At 38.6% G+C, this 15,832-nt stretch overlaps 1 long non-coding RNA gene across 1 annotated transcript; it reads right to left on the reverse strand.

The window, feature by feature from the left end:
• Positions 1-1,066: 1,066 nt before the first annotated feature.
• On the reverse strand, positions 1,067-4,161 carry LOC120433057. The gene is made up of 4 exons (XR_005608283.1): positions 3,819-4,161; positions 1,713-1,761; positions 1,482-1,544; positions 1,067-1,099 (listed from the first exon to the last, which is right to left on the reverse strand). It is a non-coding gene; the product is annotated as an uncharacterized LOC120433057 (long non-coding RNA).
• Between the last annotated feature and the right edge of the window lie 11,671 nt (positions 4,162-15,832).

Genomic DNA, 15,832 nt, shown 5'->3' on the forward strand with positions numbered 1-15,832 from the left:
GCAGGGACCCTCTGGTCTTAAAGTTTGGTACCAGAAATGAAAAACAGGTGGGCAGGTCCTTGGTCTGTTGCAGAGTGAACACAGACAGGCAACCAGCCAAGCTTATACACTGTAAAATCTAATTAGTTCCCAGAACTCAAAAAAATTATGGAAACTCGTTGCCTCTTGAGTAAAGCTTAGCTAAAATGACTAAGTTAGGACAACGTATTTATTTTGAGTACTCTGTACAAGCTCATTTGTTCCCAGAACTCAAAAAAATTGGATCAAGTTTACGTGAAGATGACCAAGTTAGGACAACTTACTCATTTTGAGTACACTGTACTCAAAATGTACACAGCCGTGTTAGTTCCCAGAACTCAAAAAATTATGGAAACTCGTTGCCTCAAAAACCTAAGTAAAGCTTACTTAGGATGACTGTTAGGACAACTTATACATTGCAAGTCTGCAGTATTAAGAATAACTTGATATTTCTGACTTTCTGACAATACTAATTGTTTACCTACTGACAAACATTTCAAGTTCAACTAAATGAAAAACAATTTGTGGTACCATGAATATCATTAAAAATAATTAACAACACTTTTGTAATGATGTTAAAATGAGCACAACTTTTATTTTCAAACACAACAAAGTACAACAGCCAACATACTGGACACTGTTCTGCTGAATAAAATGATATTGCCATCACTGTTATAATCTTACAACGAAACAAAGTCTTAGATGTAATTATTCTGAAAATAAGTTTAGGTCTACCACAAGTTTGTTTTGTACTTACATTACTTATATAATCAACATAAAATATTTATTGTTCTGTCACAAGTGCAGTCTCTAATTTAAACAACACATTCGTTTTTCATTCCAACACAGGAGCTGGAATGTTGTAATATTTAAGGATGGCTTGTTTCCAGTCCAGGCATTACTGCCTGAATGACTATCATGGATCGAGGTGATCCAAATGTAAGTGCAGAAGAAAGTCTTTAACTTCCCTTAAGTACAGTGGCAGTGGATGTGGGTTGGAGATGCAATGAGCTTGATCCTGCAGGCGACCATCTTCACTGACCACACCATCTGTGACGGAGGACTCATCTCTCCTGGTGTCCTGCAAGCAAACAATCATATTTTTGGAACATGAACTTAATTGCTTTCTTAAAATTTTTTTCTGCATTTGGTATAAAACAGACTCCAATTTAGACAATCTCAGGCTCCCTCCCGGAGAGGTGACATTCAATGTCCCAACTGTCAGTCTGGATAGCTGTGACCAACACACAATATTGTCATGAAAGAATAACTTTAAAAAGTGCTATGCAAACATGGGCAATAACTTTCATTCTAATGATGTGCAAAATGATTTGGGCACAAAACAAATTTTGCTGTTAGAAAACTTGCAGACTTCACTATATACAGTGTAGACCCTCTAAACTAAGTTTGGGGATGTGATCTTTCAAGAAATGCAGACCAAACGTTGTTGTTTGTTTACTTACACAGCATGTCTTGTAGAATTAACTGGAGTCGAAGCAACAGCATCGTGCAGTCACATCTCAAGTCTAATAACAGAAGACAGGAAAAGATCAGTAAAGAAACAACTTCCCCACACCAAAGCACAAATAAAACAATAAGTAAAACAGGCTGATCTAAAGTATGATTAAAGTTCGGCCTGGTTAATATAAATGTCACTGACAGTTACTAATATATTGGAAAACCAAAACACTTACCACTGAGTTGATGTCTTTCTGTCCAACAACAGGAGTGCTGGTCCCGAGCCTCAAAGACAGTAAGAAGCAAGCAGAGGGAGAAAAAACAGAACATTTTTCAGAAACTGATTTGATCCTTAATGGCTGTGCAATCATTGTAACATAGAGTTCGCTTATGTTGTTAAATAAAGGCTAGATTTGACATTAATACAGTGGTTCCCAAACTTTTTGCCAGGCCCCCTTTTTACAAGAAAAATGTTCGCCCCCACCCAACCCCCCCGCACAAACGCATCCTCCAAACACACACACCCATATTTTGTTTACAAACTCCATTGCGGTTTATTTCACACCTCAAACATTTAGTAAACAATTAAGCAAATACAAGTAAATAAATTACAGGCAGTAATAAAATATACTACTAACTCTTTTACGCTGCGTCCACACCTACACGGGTATTTTTGAAAACTCAGCTGTTTCTATGCGTTTGGGCTTTTCATCAACACGTAAACGGCGTTGCGATTCACCGAAAACGGAGATTATTTAAAACTCCTTTTTGCGTTTATGTGTGGACGAGGATTACAGAGTTCGTCACAAAAGGTATGTGCCTCTTTTCACGTCACGCTGTGCGCCACGTTATTGTTTACATGAGATGAATTGCAGAATGGCAGATAGAGACAAAATACTGTTACTGTTAAGTATCTTCAGGTTTTACACGCTTACATATACACACGCAGTTACTGTCCCTCCATTTAGAAAGGCAGAGGCGTCACGGTGTAATTATTTTACGTGTAGTTGTTTTTTCCTGTGTAATAATATTCAACATTGTTATCAATACATTTTTTCAAAAATGCCTCTCTGTGCAAAATGGGTTTAAACACATAAACAGCTGTGGGATACTGTTGTCCGTGATTTGAACCGGGAACAAATTACGGCAGGATCAGCCTGATATTATTTGTATCCCGCTGTAACTTTACTGCATAAAGAGCTAACATCATGTTAGCTCTTGATTTTAATGTTCACAAACACTTCTTGTAATAACTAACTACTCCTGACATTAAATGTCAGGAGTAGTTAGTTATTACAAGAAGTGTTTGTGAACTAAAAAATCAAGAATGTGGGATACTGTTTGTCCGCGATTTGGAGAGCCCAGCGCTGCTCCCGCGCAGGGAAACTAATTTTGCAGGGATCCTACCTCGGCACTTGTGCAGGTGAAGCCAAAGGAAGATATGCTTCACCATATTTTCCTGTCTTTGGTTTGGAAACATATTTGGCGATGCTTCATCTCCTGCTTTGCGTTTATGTGGGAGCCCCGTCAAAACCTGTCCACAGTGTCCAAGCGCTCTTTTTTTTTTTCTTCTTCCCCCCTGCAATGGCTTTGCTGCCCCCCCCTAGGGGCGGGCCCCCACACTTTGGGAACCTCTGCATTAATAGATGCCACAGATGTTCTAAAGCTGCCACAAAGCATGAAAAAATAGACGTCTCCGAAAACGTCGGAGCATTTTTTCAAATATGTCATGTCTTGATAAATCGAGCAGATATTTGAAATTTACACAGCTACATTCTCGCCTGAAAATATCTTAAAAGTTTATTTTGTGACCCAGAAAAAGTAATACGTTTTTCAGCAGTGCTCCTCCGCCATTGCCGCGCTTACAAGTGCGCACAGGCTCCGACAACCGTGGCCGACAAATGCGATCCTCCTTTTCCCCAGACTACCCTTTCTGGGTCACAAAATAACCTTTTAAGATATTTTCAGGCGAGAATGTAGCTGAGTAATGCTCAAATATCTACTTAATTTATCAAAATATCACATATTTGCAAAAGTGCTTCCACGTTTTCGGAGAGCTCCGTTATTCACCCCCCACACCCACCCCACCCCTAACGGCTGCACCTCCCAAAGAATTTTGTCTGGGCTCTTATCTCACTTATTTATTTCAAACAATCAACAAAAAAATTCACCGACATAGTTTTATGTAAGGTTTTTAAGGCTGTGGTGTTAATTTTTAAGTAACATGAGCACAGCCAGCTGCAACGCTAGGCTAACACTAACTAGCTAGCAAGATTATAAACCTGATGCTAAACTAAGAGAAGCCACAAAATCAGTTTGAATACGAGTAAACATTTACTCACCAAGTCAGTAAAGATCCACAGCAATGACAACAATAATATCTCCAGGTTTGCTCAATATATTCCATAACAAATGCTGGCGCCATGAACATGCGGACTGATCCGGGAGGGAGGAGGACGGTAGTCACGTGGCATTTTCAAAACACATCTTTCATCCTTCCGCCCTGAGAAGCAAAACTTCCAGCTTACTTAGTTTTTCTAAGTTAGGACAACTCAAATTAATCGAGTTTATCAGCATTTTTGCATAAAAAGTACTGGTAACTTATTTAAATTGAGTTCTAATAACAAATTGATAAAAATTGAGTTCAGCCTATTTAATATTTTTAATTAAACACAATATTACATTTTACAGTGTATTCGAAAGTAACAGACTACAGTAGGAACTGTACACAGAAGGATTCATTGCATGAACATAATGCAAGGCCAATATCACAATAGTATTCTCAGTTGAAGTAGTTAGTGTGTTATCCACCCCAATGTGCCTCTACCCCAGTGACGAGCCACTGCACTGGTAAAAACCTTTATTTAGTTTTTATTTTATTTTGTTAAAGTACTCCCAGAAAATTCTTTTCTGTTTTTACCCCCTTAAGTTAAAATGACTTTTCTTAACCCACAGAGGTGGGTTAAGAAAACAGATAAATATCCATCTCCAATATTTTTGAAAACATAAGCAGTCACTCTGGGGGTTGATGTTGACATTTCAGACATGCCTGTAGCTACCTTCCCCTCTAATGAGACGACAGCGGGTGAATGAAACCAAATACTACTGGCAGTATAACTTATGGTCAGGTTTGTTTTTTCAATATCCCAAATTTCATAAGAATTCAACTTTAAGTGACAGACCTACCAGAAATATTTAAACATCATCTGTAAACTACAGTAAGTGTTTAAAACACAGAAGGTGGCGTTTGTAACGGAGAAGAACAAGATGCTTTACAAGCAGAAGAGGAGAGAAAGATAAATCAGGATCAGGACAATGACACAGATTTCCTGACTTAACATGAAGACTTGTGGGGAAAGAAATATTTGTCATCTGTTCCTTCAGCACATTACACTATAAATTCATGTAATTATTCTGCACACACACACACACACACACACACACACACACACACACACACTGTAGACTCCACAGGTCTTTTCAGTTTTTTCTAAACTTGCTTAAAGGTGGATGGGGTCCAACCCATAAGACCAACATGTAATGATCACTGGGGCTAATAATCCAAATTCAGCATAACAACTTTTCTCTCTGTGGCTGTCTTGTGCACAACATTTCTAGTAAATGACATGGAACCAGTTAAGGAAAAAAAAGGCCAATCATGCTAGCACTGTTAATTACATTCAGTATAAACCATGCTATAATCCAGCTGCTGTCTAGTTCCCCATCATGAAGGCAGCAGCTCTCTGCTTTGTTTTACCATGTGACTCTTCTCTGTATTACTGCCTTTACAAAGCAAACCTTTGCCGTCATATCGATGTTTAGTGTGTTAAACGGTTTCTTTAATCAATGTAGAGTTAGGGGGCTAAAAATCCAGCTGCACCATTTATTCCATCTTTTCTTTCCAGTCTCTTCACTGCAACAGTCAAATGTTTCACTGGAACTTATGCTTCTGTGGCAAGTTCATACCATATGTAATTGTAACCGCAAATTCCTTCTGAAACACTACACCGTGACCTCATGCGCACCTCCCTAGAGATGCAATTACATCATGCAAATGCAGCCGGCAACAACCGATTGGCTCGCTTGGTACTACCGTTTCCCCCTACGCTGCAGTTTTTCCAACTCCACTGGAAGCTGTATGCTCACCGTCAGCATTACTGAAATATCGGCTGTGAAACTATAATGTTTAGCAATATTAGATCAGGGGACAAGAGTAGAGCTTGTGAGAGAGCTTCTTGATCTTAAACTCCAAATATCAACCAGCCGGGAAAAGGTCATGATTAAGAGACCTACAGGATAAAGGTTAAAGTTTAATATTGTCTTTGCTCGTACATGCTCATTAGACAACTTCTCTGTAAATGAGTTTCAGAATTTTAACCATCTTTACTCTATAATGAAATACACAGATGGTAACACACGGTAAACTTTTTTCCTAAGAACACAGATGAATTATGTCTTGCATGGTTTTGAGAAGAGGCACATTTGTTAATTGGCTTTTTTAAATATACAACTCCAACAGTCACTCTATATCTTGTCCCACCCTCATTTCTTCCTCCATATTTCCTGACTTTTTGTTCATAAAGTGCCTTCAGTGTTTCTCAAGCCTTTATTCGCTGCTCTTTCGAGAATGACAGCTTTAATATATCCTAGAACAACACAGCTTAAGGCTCAGTCAGTGAGGAAAAACACTCATGGGAGCCCAATGGACAAAGACACTCTATGGCAGCCATCTAAGAGGTTGATTAAACCATAACAGGAACAAACAGAGAAAGGCTACAGAGGGAGAAGCTTTATGCTCCGAGGGCCTGATCCAATCAAACACAGGTGAAACTAAAGAGGCAGAGCAGACAGTCACAAAGAAAACTCCAGCATGAGGAAAGAAAATAAAACCGGAGGTGAGAACAAGGCGTGAGAATGAAACTGACTCCACGGGAGTGACGACCATTTAAAAAATATTTAATAGGCACACTCGAGCTGAAATATTTTCCACATTTTATTTCACACTGACACTCTCACTGTGACTTCACTTCAAAGTTGATATGGAAAAACAGATTTAACAGTCTACAAGAAAAAGAAGAAAACAGGAGGACAACGAGTACGTGATGCATCGGTACCAGAGGATTAGCTCACTGCAACGAGAATAAAATAAATAATGCAGATTCTACTGCGTCTCTGAAATGGTACCAAGAAATTAGAATCATGACAAGCAGCAATGACAGAAGTCATTTTAATAACAGATATGATCATTTAAAAGGAGAGAAGTTATATGTTTAAATTAAAATGTTAAAACAGACACCTGTCCATTTAGGGTTTATTTTCTCAATTTAGTTTTTGTTATTTAATTGATATTGATGAGCATTTTCTGGCTTATGTTTTGGAAAACTGCAAATAATCATCAAAAGGTCAAGATGATGATGATGATGATTATAAATCTTATTAGTAGTAGTGTTGAATTTTAAATATCCTATTACAGACAGGTTGATATTTGTTCGTGAAGCGTGAAAGCATACAAATCTGTGATTTGAATGTGGAACATTGTGTGTATACTGTACACACAGATCTGTGCACGTGGACTGTTAGGAAGGTCAGAAGAGATATTTCTGTCCTGATGACATCATCCACCCAGGTTTTCCTTTTATAACCTTAAAAGTTTGATTTGTTTGTACTTGCTCCAGATTTTAGACACAGCCGATTTATCTTCTTCCACACTCCGTGTTGGGCTTCACTCGTAATGATGTAGTCAGATGTAACAGGTGTAACAGCCAGCACAACAGCCTCATTGTACAAGACGTTTCCATTTTTTGCCTTCCGCTTCAACTTGGAAAAAATATGATTTTAATCATTTACATTGTTTGAGGTTTGTCTAATATAAAAAAAAAAGTGTTATTTAATATCTGTGGTGTGTTTGACACCGAGAGTCAGAAGGCAGACGCAAAAAAGTGTTTAAAATGATCCCATCCGTAACAGTTGAGTCATTAATCTTTGCTGCATGGTTTGGATTATTTGGCTCCAAGAAAAAAAAAAAATCAAGATAATGAGCTTAATCTGCACACTGAAGCCTTTGGCCACACAGTGAGTCATCATTACTTAAGTGTTAAAATATCTGGTGTCTGGAGCACCTGCAAAACTGTACTGCGATATGAGCGTGACAACTTATTTAAAGAAAAACAAAAAAAAGCAATAAGGCAGACGCTGGGGCAAGGACATGGGATTATTGAAGGGCCTGTAATTCATCATTTAACAAGAGGGACACAGCACTTACATAAACTTCCAAGTAGAACGTGTCTCAAGTAATAAGATTAATATAAAATGGTAACCTTGGTGCCTTTCTTTGAAATGGAGGCCCAAAAGGGCTCTTGAAAAATGTCCCCAGACCACATATACCTGTCCGCATACATTGTTCGTTTATATTGTGCAATTCATGTAATGTTTTTTCTTCTTCTTTTTTTAAACACTGGCGCTCACATATAAATCCCAAGTAAACTGAGTACCAAACATTTTCTTCTAAATGAAGTGTGAAACCGCTCACAGCGTGATGGCAATGTGCTTCTAATCTGCTCTAAAAAAATAAAAATAATAAATCTATCAAGTTTCTAAGAAATAAAGAGGATGCAGATGGTAAAAGAACTTCATCCATCAATGACTTGCTCGAGTAGCATCCATATATCATCATAATATTACCCAGAGACAAAAACAGAACATCTTTATTATTTTGAAAATTTCAAGCACTCTTCAGACAATAAAAGGAGACGGGAAGAGTCGGTATCCACTGCTAAATACTTTCAAAACATGATTTATTTCAGCGTTTCTTCTGCTTTTAGTGAAATTAATGCTTGTAAAATGACACATCTGGAAAGCAGAAGTAACACCAGAGAAAGTTAAAGCGACGATAAAACTGAAAACTTCAAAACAAGCTGAACATAAGCAAAGCGAGTAATTCATTTAAAACGTTTTCCTAATTAAGAAATTAAGAAAACAAAGATTTAGTAGTTTCACTACAAGTGAAATATTTAATTAAAAGTTACTTTTAGCTGTTTATGCTTTGCAGAAAACTCAATCTAAACGGTCGGGTCGTCCAAAGTGTGATGGGATGAATATGAGGGGTAGTGAGGTGATTGATGGGACAGGAAAGAAGGAAAACCAACCAGAACGCCTGCACACTTTGACTTACAGAGGAAATAAAAAGCAGCCTTGGTCTATATGTATTTAATATTCCAAACACAAAAAAGTTTGTTTGTTTTTAAGGTTGCAAAAGAGACAGTAAACTAAAATAAAAAGAAAAAAAAACAGACACATAATACCCAAAAGATGTGAAACAACAAAATATGGAAATAGATGATGACTGGGACCAAACAGCCAAACACAAAAAAGAATTTTAAAAAAACTTTAAACCTGAGAAATAGGGATGGGTACCGGTATCCAGTGCCATTATGGCACCGGTTCTGACATAAACGGTAGTAACCAGACCGAAAAGCAGCGCACATTTCGGTGCTTTATTTCGGTGCTTTTTTTCCTGAGATGTCATACACTTTGGATTCTAACCAATCATTTTACCTTTGCAAGTGTAGTAGGCGGGCCCAGGTACGTACGTTCTTTTAGAGCAGAGCTACAGATTAAAAATGCTCAAGGCCAAGCGGTCAAAGTCTGGCTGTACTTCACAGCAAAAGATGCAAACTCAGCAGCCTGCAACAAGTGCTTTAAGCTGATACTGTGCAAAGGAGGTAACACCTCGAATCTGATGAAACACCTGGCGACGCATAGCGCTTTAATTAAAAGCCGAGAAATGCGCCGTTTGATAGCTTGCTGTGAGCCCTCACACCGTGCACATCTACTGTGGGTGTGGTGCCTGTTATCGGACCCGGAGTTAGCAACATCCCCCAAAAACCCGAAGAGGAGAGTCCTGGCCCCTAGCCCTGTCAGCGTAGCAGAGATGATGACGGATGATGATGGCAGCAGCAGCCGTTCTTCTCTGCGTGAGTAGCTTAATGTTGTTCGTGTGTAATTTACGTTGAGTAGGCTAATGCATGTAAGGTGAACTAGCAAACACCGTCGTAGTTACATGCGGCTGTCTTCTTGTTTGATGGCAGATACTCCCTTCACCCTGGCCAAAAAGGCTAAAATGACCAAAGAAAAAAGTGGAAAACAGCTGAACATGAGAGGTTTTTGGACCAATTTTGTGTTCTCCATTCTTTAAGCACCGGTTCGAGCACCGGCACCGTTTCAAAAGTACCGGTTTGGTACTGGTATCAGATAAAACCTAAACGATACCCATCCCTACTGAGAAATTTACTTAGAAAGAGTGAAAACACACAAAAACAACCATGTTGAACATCTATGAAAAATAACCACAAATAGACACAAAACTTCAACATCATTAGTTTTCAGTTTTTGTAACAAAAAGAAAAACAGTGTAAATGCACAACTGTGTCAGAGATAGAGAGACTGGGAATCACAATATCCCCATGTCAGACGTTTGGCGGCATAAAGCAGAACATTTTTGTTTATTTTTTCAAAATGTCTTTTTTGTGGAGTAAAACACCAGTGAGCCACCGCTGGCAACAGTGGGGAAAAAAACTCCCTTTTAACAGGAAGAAACCTCCAGCAGAACCAGGCTCAGGGGGACAGCCGTCTGCCACAACCCGTTGAGGGTGATGGGAGGGAAACGAGACAAAAAGCAGACTATGGCAGAAAGAGCTGTAGAGATGAATAATTGCTAACAACTGGATGCAGTAGGGGTGTGTAAATGTAAAGCGTGCAAAGACACGAGTGAAGAAACTTCAAATTTGGAGAATTCAAGCAGCTCTCATTGTTGCTGCAGGTACTTCAGGGTTGCGTTACTAAAGAAATGTCTTTGACTAAACGCTGTCTAGACCTCACTTTTATTACTAGCTAAACTTAATCTTGTCCTGACCCATGAAAACTCATTTAAACCCACACAAAGAAGTATTGAACACAACACGGCACTTTAAATCCACACCTCGAACAATAACATCAGCATTTTTAACTCTGTTACAGATATCTCTTATTCTGTGTCAACAAATTTGAAACTTTTTCAAGCCATGTTTTCAAATACTCAGATACTTTTAATTGCAAAAAGTCAAATGGTAATGATGTTTCAGACTGCAGTGCATTTGCTTTTGGGCCTGCTTGGTGTTTTGTTTGTTGTGTTGTAATCAAACAGTTGAATAATTGAAGCCAAATGATAAATTTAAATTCAGGAGAGAGCTGCCTTTTGCAAGGAAAAGTGAAATCTGATAAAAGGCCCCAGTGAGACAAAGTGTTTTGTGAGCTCAGATTTTTTTTTCTGGTCAACCTTTATCTGGAAATAACCCGCAGGTGTCAGATGACGTGGAAAATTTTACAGGAAATGAGGCCGTGTTTACATTAGGACACAACAAAGCTTAGTTACACAGAATTTGAGTCTGTTATAGTTTCCGACTGCTCTGGAGTCCATTCCCATCTGCTGCGAGTTAAACACAGAACTGCTGAGTAAACCCAAGTCGAGTCAGGTGTTTAGCAGTCTCCATGGAGACCAAAGCTCCCAAACAAAACTGGTGAACACGCTACCTGTGGAGATGCTTGTGGTCCGACCGCTCCGTCGGTGACTCATGGTTTACTTACAGCGCGTTCAGTTTCTGACCGCACACCCACCACAAATGGCTTCACTGGACTGAACGTTTTCAACATAAAAGGATTGGAGGAAAGCTCAGAAGCAACTGCGGACACATTTCCAAAAAAGCCAGAAAAAATGACACTTTCTTCTCATAAACTTATGATTCAGCGCTGTACACGCTGAAAAAAGTGAAGCCAACGTGGAAGTGCCAAAAAAAACCCAACAACAAGAAAAAACTGCAGTTCTAGAGGCCACTTATGGCTGGACCCAAAAATGAGTCAATCCCCCAAAACACCCATGTTTAAATGTTCGACTGTACAGTAGAATAACTGTAATAACTTACAACCGCCACAAAAAGCTGTTTTTTGTCCTGAGGGTGGCCGTCCCCCTCACTGATAACTGTCGATTCCATTTTATTTATACACCACCAAATCACAACAACAGTCGCCCCAAAGTGCTTTATATTGTAAGGTAGACCCTACAACAATACATACAGAGAAAAACCCAACAATCATGTGTCCCCCCCCTATGAGCAAGCACTTTGGCGACAGTGGGAAGGAAAAACTCCCTTTTAACAGGAAGAAACCTCCAGCAGAACCAGGCTCAGGGAGAGGCGGCCATCTGCTGCGAAAAGTTGGGATGAGAGAAGGAAAACGGGATAAAAGACATGCTGCTGTAGAGAGCCAGAGAATAATAACAAGTATGATTCAGTGCAGTAATAATAATAAGAATAAGAATAATGCAAAGATGCTTTACAACTGCTTTGACATAAAAACAAACATTACGAAAAGCTAAATCCAAGCATTGTATTAAAATACAACATACAAATCGTCAGCATGCTAAATATAAATGAAAGAATAAAGAAAGCAGTTCTAAAAGAAAAAAATAAGCTGTTAAAAAATTAAAAATTACACATAAATGTTTCTTTTTAGGTTCAGAATACTTTCAGCAGGGTATTTGATCCACATCTGGTGTAGTTGCAGGTTCTTGCTGACCGAGGTTTCATCGTTATAGTCTGTATCCTTTCATAAGGCTTCTAAAATGCAGGAGTATAAATTGTGGGAAATTTGGAGAGATGAATGTGTGGGAAGTGAAATCAGACAGATGTTTAATGGGTTTTCACGAATGTCGTTCCTGTGATGAAACGATGTTATAGAAGAACACAAAGTTGGCATTTGGACTGTTTAAAACTAAAATGTAATCCCCACCATCTGACCTGTCGGTTACTCAGATGAGAACCCAGAGTGGGTTCCTGTGAAGTTTTCATTTTAGACCTTCCATCATTGCATAGTTATGCATATGATGATAGGAAAAGCTGCCTTTTTTCCTCAGGTTTGAACAAACTGTCATCATAAATTCCAGCAAACAAACAAATAAGCTCAAATCAGCCGTCACCCGATGAGTAAACCTCCATCTGGGATTTCCAGTTCGCTAATTTGGATCATGTGTGACACAGGTGCCACACATAGACAAGAAATAAGAAGTGAGATCACATTACTGCAGAGGGGAAAGTTTGCATGTGTTTGAAATTAGATCAAAGGTTAAGATAAGAAATCCGACAGGCCGTGAAAGTCTGTGTTAATGTAAATTAAATCAAGAAAATTAGAAGAGCAACCTAGAGCTGAAAGAAGATGAAAGAAAGTCTTTCACAACCATGTCTGAGTTATTCTTTCACATGTGGGGGCTGTTACCAGATGGTGTTCATATCTTCTCAGTGGTTTTGTCATTTTGTGGAACCGTTCCTAAAAATACTCTTTCTACCAGTTAATGAAAGGTTGGCAGACACTGAGCTGATTACAGAGTTGGCACTAAAAGAAAAGTCAAAGAATCTCCTGAATCATAACACATAAATTAAAGTGCTGATTCAATTTTTTTGTACTTTTTTGTTTTAGTAGTAGCAGTTTTAGTTCCTTCTGTTTCTGCATTTTTTCAGTGCTGTTTCATTAAGTTTTATTTATACAGCACCAAATCACAGCAAAAGTCACCTCAAGGTGCCTAAGGTAAGGTAAAGACCCCACAATAATACAGAGAAATCCCAACAATCAGATGATACCCAGTGAGCAAGCACCTATCAACAGTGGGAAGATAAAACTCCCTTTTAACAGGAAGCAACCTCCAGCGGAACCAGGTTCAGGGAGGTGCGGATCAGTTGGGGGCGAGGGAAGGATGAGAACAAAAGACATGAATTTTCCCTTTCTTCATGTTGGACTTATCTCCAGTTAAAACTTTCTTTTTCCTCTAAAATATTCAGACAACATTCAGCCAATTCTTGGCTTTAAGTGTCAAAGTTGATTCAAAAACTCTGAAAATGTGAATTAAGTTTATCTCATATCAGAGAAAACGTGATTCAGTTGACATTAAGAACTTAAGCTGACTTCGAATACACCTTCATCGTTTCCACCATAGTGATTCATCTTTTGGGAACGGACCCCAGACCTGTTAAGAAATTAGCTGATTTAATTTAACAGGAATGAAAGACAACAGCTTTCCACTGAATATCGTGAGGTTTGTGTAGACTCCCAAGCACCAGATGTATCACTCTCAGCCAAGGTTTATTGGGGTGGTACAGTAACATTCAGCCTCTCACTCCCACACCAAGTTTTGTTTAAATAAGTCAGAGGAATATTGTAAAAACATTTAATAATTACATATTTTTAGCCCCTTGTAACCAAATAATTAGATAATAAATTGTACTCCTCCTACTTAAGGTTTAAGAAATTTGAGAGGAGCTATTATTTTACGTCACTCAAAACCAAACAAAAATTTAATCTTAAACAGAGCAAAAACACATAAAAGGCAATCGTATTGGTGTATCCATCGCCAGTACTTATCACAAAGGTGCATCATTTATAGTACTATGATGAAAGTAAGACAGGAGAGGAAGAGGAGATGAAGACTGCTCAATGATGTCATTTTAAATAAATATTGGATTGATACACAGCATGTTGCTAAATTATGTTTGATCCTTGTTCTTAATATTCATGCAAAAGAAACTGAAGGATACTCACGTTGTTGTTCTAAATGCATGAAACTGCTGAGCAAACTGCTGGTTTTGAGTGTTGTGATGTTTGAGGGTTTTTCTGGTTTTGTACTTTTGATGTGTTTTGGGGTTTTTTTTCCTTAAACCTCGTACCAGTCCCATTCACTGCTGTGGTTTCATGCCTTTAGTTCTGAGTTTCTAAATCCTTAGGTCAGCCCCTCTGGTGTTCCCATTCTGTTCCCTTGGTCTTCTCTGTGTTTTTTCTGCCTGTGTCAAGCTTGTGTGTCTCGGTATGGGTCTCAGTGTCAGTCATTTCCTGTTTTATTTTGGTGACCGCCTGTCTATTTTTCTTTGTATTATGTTCTCTCTTCTCTTCAGTAATTGGTTTCAGCTTTTCTCCCACCTGTTGCATGTTCCCTCATTATTGTGTGTGTGTGTGTGTGTTGTTTCAGTCTTCCTTTGTCCTTTGTCGTGTTGTCCTTCGTGCTGTGTGCGTCGTGTGTTCCTTGTTTCCCTCAACATTTGATAGTTTTGGGTTCTGTGTTTGACCTCCATTATTTTGTACCTTGTTAAAGTTGCTTTTAGTTCTTCCTTCGTTCTGCATTGTGAGTCCTGCTCCTGCCCGCCACACAGCCAGCCTTAAAACAAAGCCGCTGTGTTCTTCATCATCAGTGTTAGGTTATGTAGCAGACATCAATTTGAATTAAAACTGATGATGCTGATTAGAGACACTCATTGTTTTCCCATTTTATTCCAGCTCTACACTGCCCGGGGCTGGGAAATCATGATGGTTTGTTAAACATCTGCTTTTATCTTGTCGAATTCACTTGGCTAAATCCACAAAAGCCAGTAGCAGCTCAGCACAGCACAGCCTGTACACAAAATCTGCTGAAGGTCACAGTAGAAATGCTTTGCTACTTACTGTGTGATTTTTTTTTTTTTTTTTTTTTTTAATCCACCACTACAACCGATCTTAGGTTTCCCACACATGTCAAACCTGTTTGGCTGTGGAGACAAAGTCATCTACAATGTAGGCAACAGCAAATATAGCTCTTTTTTAATTCCCTTTTTTCTTTGTTTGTGTTCTGGATACCAGATGTTCAAACTGAAGAATTTCAATTTAGGATGAAATACAGTTTGTATTTTCTTGTACTGGCGTTCATTTTACGACTTTATTAATATGGCATGAGGTCCAGTTAGCTGGGCAGCCATTACCTGAAACTAATATCCTCCAAAGAGCTGCTGTTTACTTTTCTATGTTGGGTTCAGAGCCTGATTTTTTTCACTGAGAGTATTTTAACATTAGTTTCTGTACTTGTAGTGATTGTATATAGTTTTGCCTTCTCTTATTAGCAATGTGAGACATCCTTTAGCATGCTGTGCTGAGATTCATTTACAGATCACAGGCAGGAGGAGAGAGGAAGCAAGTCAGAGAAACAGCAGAATAACTGTTTCTGACTTGGATGAAACAACAAGGACAAGATTATGATTGGATACAATCAAGAACGATTAGCTATTCATAATAAAAACTTTGTATTCAATATATTTTCTTCTAATTACTATTCATCTTGGGAAGTTGAATCTCCTCAGGTTTTTTAATACTGTGCTAACCCTCAGCCTCCTAGTAGATGTATCTATGGTATGAACTTGAAAGTTCTCAGTGACCCATGATGCATTGAGTATTTTTTCTTTAGTCACCTTTCTCACTCACTATGTGTTAATAGACTTCTCGGCACTGGATCATACTTGTTACTAATCTCTGG

The sequence above is a fragment of the Oreochromis aureus genome, linkage group 15, assembly GCF_013358895.1.
Source record: "Oreochromis aureus strain Israel breed Guangdong linkage group 15, ZZ_aureus, whole genome shotgun sequence".
Taxonomy (NCBI): Eukaryota; Metazoa; Chordata; class Actinopteri; order Cichliformes; family Cichlidae; genus Oreochromis; species Oreochromis aureus.